The 7,489-nt window shown below is 45.6% G+C and overlaps 1 protein-coding gene across 1 annotated transcript in view; it reads right to left on the minus strand.

Moving 5' to 3' along the window:
- The window catches only part of PTER (phosphotriesterase related), a 75,322-nt gene extending 70,500 nt beyond the window's left edge, over positions 1-4,822 (minus strand). Inside the window, exon 1 of the mRNA XM_005880960.2 lies at positions 4,685-4,822. The gene's annotated coding sequence lies outside the window, so the exon portion shown is untranslated. The remainder of the gene's footprint in view (positions 1-4,684) is intronic.
- Positions 4,823-7,489: the final 2,667 nt, after the last annotated feature.

Below are 7,489 nucleotides of genomic sequence, written 5' to 3' on the forward strand. Positions count from 1 at the left end.
CCCCCCCCCCCCCGAGTGCACAAATTTTTGTGCACCGGGCCTCTAGTATATATATAAAAGCCCAGCAACCGAACGGCAGAATCACCAGAACAACCTGTCTACCAGTTGCTATGATGCGCACTGACCATTAGGGCAGGCACTCAACACAGGAGCTGCCCCCTGGTGGTCAGTGCGCTCCCACAGTGGGAGCACCGCTCAGCTGATCGGGATGAGTGGCGCTCCACAGCGGGTCGATCCCTGAAGGCCATGTCCCTGACCAGTGCATGAATCCATGTACCGGGCCTCTAGTTTAAGATGTTTGAAGAGCAAGACTCCTCATATAGTAACACAAAGCATATAGAGGCAAAGATGAACATTTTCCAAGGTCAGTAGCTTCTCCCATGCTATACAGTTCATTATTTTGTCTTCAAGGTTAATTTCCAACAGCAACCTCTGAAAGCCTTACATAGGGATTTTCTACCTTCTACTACTATCCCAGGGAGCTATGGCCAAACATCAGACCAAGGGGGCACTAAGTACATAAGCATAGACTTTTCAAAACTTTAAATGTTCTATCTGTATATGTGTCCTCTTGTTCTTTACTCCTATCTGGGTCAACATTTAACTACTCATACTTTATTTAAGTTATGTTAAATTGCATTTTTTCAGAAAATATTTTTATTTCAGCCATATTCAAGGTATTTCCTACCCTTCAGGGGAAGAGAAACTTGTCCAGTGAAACCTGTCTTTCAGTTAAGTCACCCCCAGAATACACACTGTCCTGGTCCCCCTCCCTCCTCACTGCTTACTGGCCATCTTCCTTTGATGGCTCCTCTTCACTGGACCTCTAAATGTCGGGCTCTTCGATTGGTCCAGGGCCCTCTTCCCTTCCCTATTTCTCTCCCTGGGTCCTCTGGTACATTTCTAACAGCTTCATATATCATGATGACTTCCAAATAATTATCTGCAGATCAGATCTCTGGGAGCTACAGTAGATTATACCCAACAGCTTCCCTTTGGATTATATCCTATACCTTCTGGTAGGCAGGCTCTGCAGTGGCCCCAAACAACTCCTGCCCTTTCCAGAATTCACATCCTCCCACACCTCAGCAGGGATGGTCTGTGTGACCAACAGGATACAGCAGAAGTGATGGTGTGCCATGTGGAGATTAGGTTAAAACATGGTAGCTTCTACCTTCGGTTTTCTTTCTCTCTTGGATCATTCACTCTGGGGGAAGCAGACCTATAGAGAGGTCCATATAGCAAGGAACTAAAGTCTCTGGCCAATGGCCAGCTGGTCTGTCAATAACCATGTGAAAAAGCCAAAAGCAGATCTTACAGCTTGGCTGACAGCTTGACTGTAACCTCATGAGAGACCCTGAGCCAGAACCACCCACATAACCTGGGAGATAATACATGTTTGTTTTAATCTGCTAAATTGTAGGGCAATTGTTTTAATATAGTAATAGATAACTAATCTACACACCATGACTTAATAGGTACCAAATAGAACTTACAATTTCTCCTACCCCAATTCCCATTTTGTCTTCCTAGCCTTCCTCTTCTTAATTGATTTCAATATCTATCCAGTTTCTAAGCCAGCATATTGAGAGTCATCCTTGATTTCTCCTTTTCTTTCAGTACCACATCCAATTCATCAGCAAAATCTATGAATCCAAACCATTTATTAAATCCATTCATACAACATAATGTATTAAGAGCCTACATCAGGTGCTGGAGAAACAACAGTACACACAGTATGCAAACCCTGCTCTCCTGTAGCTGACAGTCTCATAGGAGAGGATAAATAACAATTTATAAATAAAATATGCATTATGTCATATGGAAATAAGTAGTATGGAGGAAAGCTAAGTGACTAGGAGGATGAGGAATGCCAGGATGTTTCAGGGTGTTAGAATATTATAAACTAGGAGCCCAGCACGCGATTCGAAATCATGCTGCGCTGCCCACCCTCTGGTCCGGCCCTGCCTCCCTCTCTGGCCCTTGAAGCAGCTGCAGCCGCTGCTGATCAGGCCCTCCCCCAGCGCAGGCCCCTGCCGTCCTGTCCCCTACGCTGTACGCACAACCTCCTGTCAGGTCGACCCATTACGGTGTCCTGGTTAATTAGCATATATATATACAGTGGGGCCTTGACTTATGAGTGTCCCGACTAATGAGTTTTTCGAGATACGAGCCGTCTCTAGGCCGATTTTTTGCTTTGAGTTGCGAGCTAAAATTCGGGTTACGAGCCAGCTTCAGATACCCCACCGTTAGTTGGCACAGCGAACGTCACAGTGAACGCCACAACATCAGCCCAGCATCACGTGTCTCACTCGTTCACTTTTTGATTTGACATACGAGTAATTTGAGTTACGAGCTCCGTCATGGAACGAATTAAACTCGTAAGTCAAGGCCCCACTGTGTGTGTGTGTGTGTGTGTGTGTGTGTATTTATATATATGTATATATATGTGTGTGTATATATATATATATATATATATATAGTTGTCAGAAGGCCCCACCAGTGAAGTGATACTTAAAAACTCCATATTCTGTGCCCACTGCCCCTACCCTAGCCTGAGCCACCATCACCCTCCCTGTGGATTTATCATAGCCACCTTCATGTCACTCCCCTGCCTACCGTACTTCAATGGCTACGCATTGCTATTAGATGAAAATCTACGGTTTTTACTAGACCACAGATAGCCCTGCACCAATGGTCCTACCCTGTGTCTCCAACTTCATCTGGAATGAATCACGCTCTACCCACAAAGACCTTCTGGCAATTTCTAGACCATGCCCCAATCTTTCATGACTCCTTTGCCCTTGCAGGGCCCAGTGCAGGAATAAACATCGCTAGGTCCATCTCATTCTTCTAAATCAGGTCTTGGTGAGGCCTCTTTTTTATCACCTTAACCAATGTGCCTCCCCCACCCCATTTTTCTCATCATACTCTCTGTTAACCATTTGCAGCTGTTTGTTAATTAACTTGTTTGTTGGTTCCTTCCTTGTTTCCTCAGGTTCCTCTGCCTCCAACCAGAATCTGAAGTCCAAGGAGAACCCTCACCTGGCCTGTTCTCCATTGGAGCCCCAGTGGGATCCTGGCACACACTGCATATTTATTGAATGAATCAGCTGACCCTTCCTGACCACCCTGTAATTTCTACACCAAATGTGGCCAACAATAGCATTAATTGCTAAAAGCAGAATCTTATTTTCAGTCATCTATAGATTTTTTTTTAGATCTAGGAGATACTAGAGATCAATTATGTTCCTAGGAAAGATAAGGAATTTGTACAAAGTCAGGAGCTGGAACCAGAAGGAGGGTTAGGCTGTACACATGGGTCCAGAGTTCTTAAAACCAGCAACCTCTCTGATTGCTTATCTACTTGTGAAAAATAAAGTACAGGTGGCTAAGGGGGAAGAGCACAGGCTTTGGAGTTAGAAATACATAAATTTTTTCTCTAACTTTACCAGCAGCGTGGCCTCACTTCTCTGTGCCTTACCTTCCTTCAATAAGGGAATATCTGGTGGGGGCTGTGGAGAGGATTCAATTAGAGCTCAGAGAACCCTGGTGATTAGGTTTTACCAACTGTCGACAAATACAGGCTTGGGCATTTCTATTATGATTCTAAGATCAGGGAATAGCAACCAAATGCACTTTGTTATTTTATTCCAAATACCTATGTTACACATATCTTAGTAAATTTTATAACATAAAGCAACCTCAGCCTCCACAAATGAGGAAAAATTTCATAAAATAGCACCTTGTAAATTTTGTGTTTGAATTATCTTTTTTAAAAAAAAATTAAGTTGCTACCTTCCTATCAACAGCCAGCAAGTTGTCTAATCTTTGCAGGATGCATAGAGATTTCTTTTTGAAGGGGCTGCTTATTTCTATGGGAAAGCTGAGTACACCCGTCCTGTCCACGTAAAATAAAATGTAACAGGATAAGTAGGTTTCCTAAGTCTTAGGGCTCTTTTCTTACTGACACTCCTTCTGTAGACAATGAATCCATTATCCTTTAGGCTAGGAGTAAATGCTTGTCAGTTTCCTCCACTGGAGCGGTGGTTTGAGGACAAATGGACTCCTGGTTCTACTCAAGGCAGAAGTTTTTATCTGTAAATGGGCTCAGAGGTGTCACTGCACCGCCACTAGCATATCCCAGCACAGCAGCTGTAAATGCCACACTCCTTTTGGTCAGGAAGGCGCACCTACTGTGTTTGCAATACTTCATGACACCAGAACCATTAAGTGGTAAAATACAAGGTGTGGCAGAGCCCAAGGCTGTGATTATTAAAGGAGGCCGACCAGGAAGAGGCGCCCCTCACCCAGCACAGCTGCCCCGAAGGGACCAGGAGCGTTTTGGAGACGAAACAACTGAGCGCTGGCCGTGCGGGCCCTCGGCCTCCCTCCCGCCGGACTCTCCGCCTCAGGTTCAGGCCAGGGCTGGGCGGGACCTGAGCACTTCGGGGCACCCAGACACCTCCCAGCCCAGGCCGGCCTCCCAGACCTCGCTCAGCCTCGTGACCCGAGGCTTTGCAGCTTCCGCGAGCTCTGCGGGCAAGGCAGCAGCACCGGGCCCAGGCGCGGCTTTAACCTCCGCGGGGCTCCCTGCAAGAAGAGCTGAGCTCTGCATGAAGGCGCAGAGCTGAGCCGCGATCCCGCCGCGGGGGCTCCCGGCATGGCACCCCACCCTTCCTACCAGGCCCACGGCTCCCGCGCCCGCTCTGGCTCCTAGGACCTTCCCTCTTCTCGAGGAGCGCTGCCTTCTCCACGGGGACCCTCAGCAAGGCCCCAACTTCCCGGACCTTGAACTTCGCCCCGCTTCCCTCCCACTTCACCCTCCCGGTAGTCTTCTCCCCGCCCCCAGGTCCCCGGGTGGTGTCCCGGCCCAGCCACGCCCCTACGGGCCCCAGGCCACGCCCCGAGGTCCCAGCCACGCCCCTCCCTGAGAGTAGGCCACGCCCAGGGAGCCTCGGGGGTGGGGGGGGCCTCCTTCCCCCATCTCTGCCCCATACACACACACACCCCACCCTCCTGGAGGCCAAGTCTGGGCTCCAGCTTGCTGGGACCCCGTCCTACCCCAGAAGGGGACCGCAGGCTGTAGCTGCAAGATGTTCTAAGTGTCTGTGCTGGGAACCCACTTCTCTGCGCGAGAGTCTGTTGTCGATAGTCCCCAAATATCCTGGAGGGAGAGGTTTCTCACCTCTTTCTAGTGCCCCGGAGCTGAATGGGCCAGGGGCTAGATCCCCAAGGGGGAAGGAAGCAGCTATATTCCCCCAGATCCCAGTTCTCTGCAGAAAAGCCAGGAACACAGAGGCTTCAGTAGCTCCAAAAACCCTTCCAGTTTTCTCCAAGGATAACAGATCAGAGGGGCTGCCCTGGCAATTGGGTGTCATGAACAGGATTTGGGCTTATTTATCCACCGTCTCCTGTCCTTGGGCTTGAGGTTTCTCGTGTTTAAAATAGAGTAGCAGAGCATGTGAACTGGCCCAGCATGTCATGCAACTGAAGTCGGCTTAGTGACTACAGGTAAGTCTGGCTACAAAACATCGTGCTAGGATCAGTTGCCAAAATATGGAGTAACACCTTTAAGTGTTACAGTGGATTCAGTTAATTTTATCCTGAATCTGAGGAAAAGAGGATGAACCTTCAGTTGTCATTTGAAAGGAAGGTGGGCATTTAATAATAATAATAATAATGATGGATGGTATTTCCTGAGGCCAACTCTGCTAGGCTTTATAACAGGTACTTTGTATATGGTATCGTGTTTAACTTTTAGAATAACCCTGTGTGTGTGGGATCTCTCTTTCCTCCAATTACAGACACAAAAACAGTCTTAGAGAGAGCTGCCTGTGCAAGGCCAGGACTAGACCCCAGTTTGGGTGATGTCCCTCTATCATACCTTTTTAGTAGAGAGCAGGCACTTTGATAGGAGCCTAGGGAAAACATTAATATAGTTAAGTCAGAAAAAAAGAGGGGAAAAAAAGGATATAAATGTTTTATTTTGTGTGGGTTCTTTTTGGTGTTTTTTTTTCTTTCTTTTTTTTTTTTTTTTTTTTTTTTAAGAAAGGTGAAAGTATAAGTAGTTATAAAGATGTTGGCTGGTAAGGGCTAGGCAGGGAGAAAATATTGAGTGAGAGCAATTGTCCTAAAGAATGGTGGCTGCTTACATCCAAGACAGGGAAGGGGATAAAAACAGGCCCAGAGGTGAGAGAGACAAGAAAAAAGTAGTGGTTAAGAACTCCAGAGGGATGAGTATTGAGACAGTTGAATATTACGAGGAATGGCTGGGCTTATACTGAGATTGTATAGTGAATAGATGGATCGAGGGAGCCTTCTAGAGCAATTTCAGTGTAGGCTACCGCTTAGATTACCAGCACTGCAGCCACAAAGCCGGATACATGTCTGCCTGACAATGGTTGTTAAAGAGAGGCCTAAACGTCCATTATTTATAATGTTATGTATTTTACTAGCCCTTGCTGCCACACATGAAATTATACACAAGATTTGTGTTAAAAAAAATGACTTTGGTTTTTCTTTGTGGAAGTTACTAAATTCTCCACTACCCACTTTGCACCCGTTGTACAAGATTTGTGATGGATTTTCCCTTCAGGCTCTTATTTCTATGGCTTTCCTCCTTAAAAACTTAGTGTTAAAGAGGAACTGGTCTAGATTTCATTTCTCTTTGACAGAAGTAGCTTCAAAGAAACCTCAAATTAATATGCAGGAGTTTTATTTCAGGAGCTGCATCAAGCTATTGTGAACATGTGTTTTCAAATGAGGGGAGAGAAATTCATGCAAATCCAATGTACAACAGTGAAATATTTGATAGCATATAGCATTTGAGTACACACTGTAACTCCATTTCATATCATAAGTGGTTTAAATATTACTATTAGATAAGCATCACATGCTATCCTATTTAAAAATAATTAAAAAATAAACATTCTATACTACTGGTCCCCAAATCTACTAGCCCCGAGGTTGGGTAGGCAAGAACAGATAAGAGGGATCTTTTATTAGGTGCTGCTGTCAAAACTGGTAATCTGGCCTCAAGCCTTGTGCCCAACTTCATTATTCAGCCTTTCTTCCTGGGAAAGCTTAGCTTGGACATATGTTTTGAACCCTGGACTATCCATGTCTGTGATGAAATAGCCAACTTAAAAATCACATCATTAAGGAACCAAAGGTTTCCAAATGAATCTCTCAGTTTAGGGTTCAGTTCCAATGCACTCTCTTTTCCACAGTCCCCGCCTTTCATCTTCATCGTGTGTTTGAATTTTCACAGTCCCCGGACGGACCCAGAGACATAAAATTGGTGGAGAGAATGAAATCAAAACCAAACATCCAAACCCCCTCACTGTTTGGGTTAAACTTCTGGAAAGCACTCAGGTTTTCATCACCGAGTTAGTTGTTTTAAATATAACAGAAAGAGTCTCTACAAAAAAATCTGGAGAGGGCAAAACATAAAGTAATCCAGATAATCTGTCAAATGAGCAGCAGA

Source organism: Myotis brandtii, unplaced genomic scaffold, assembly GCF_000412655.1.
Source record: "Myotis brandtii unplaced genomic scaffold, ASM41265v1 scaffold663, whole genome shotgun sequence".
Lineage (NCBI taxonomy): Eukaryota > Metazoa > Chordata > Mammalia > Chiroptera > Vespertilionidae > Myotis > Myotis brandtii.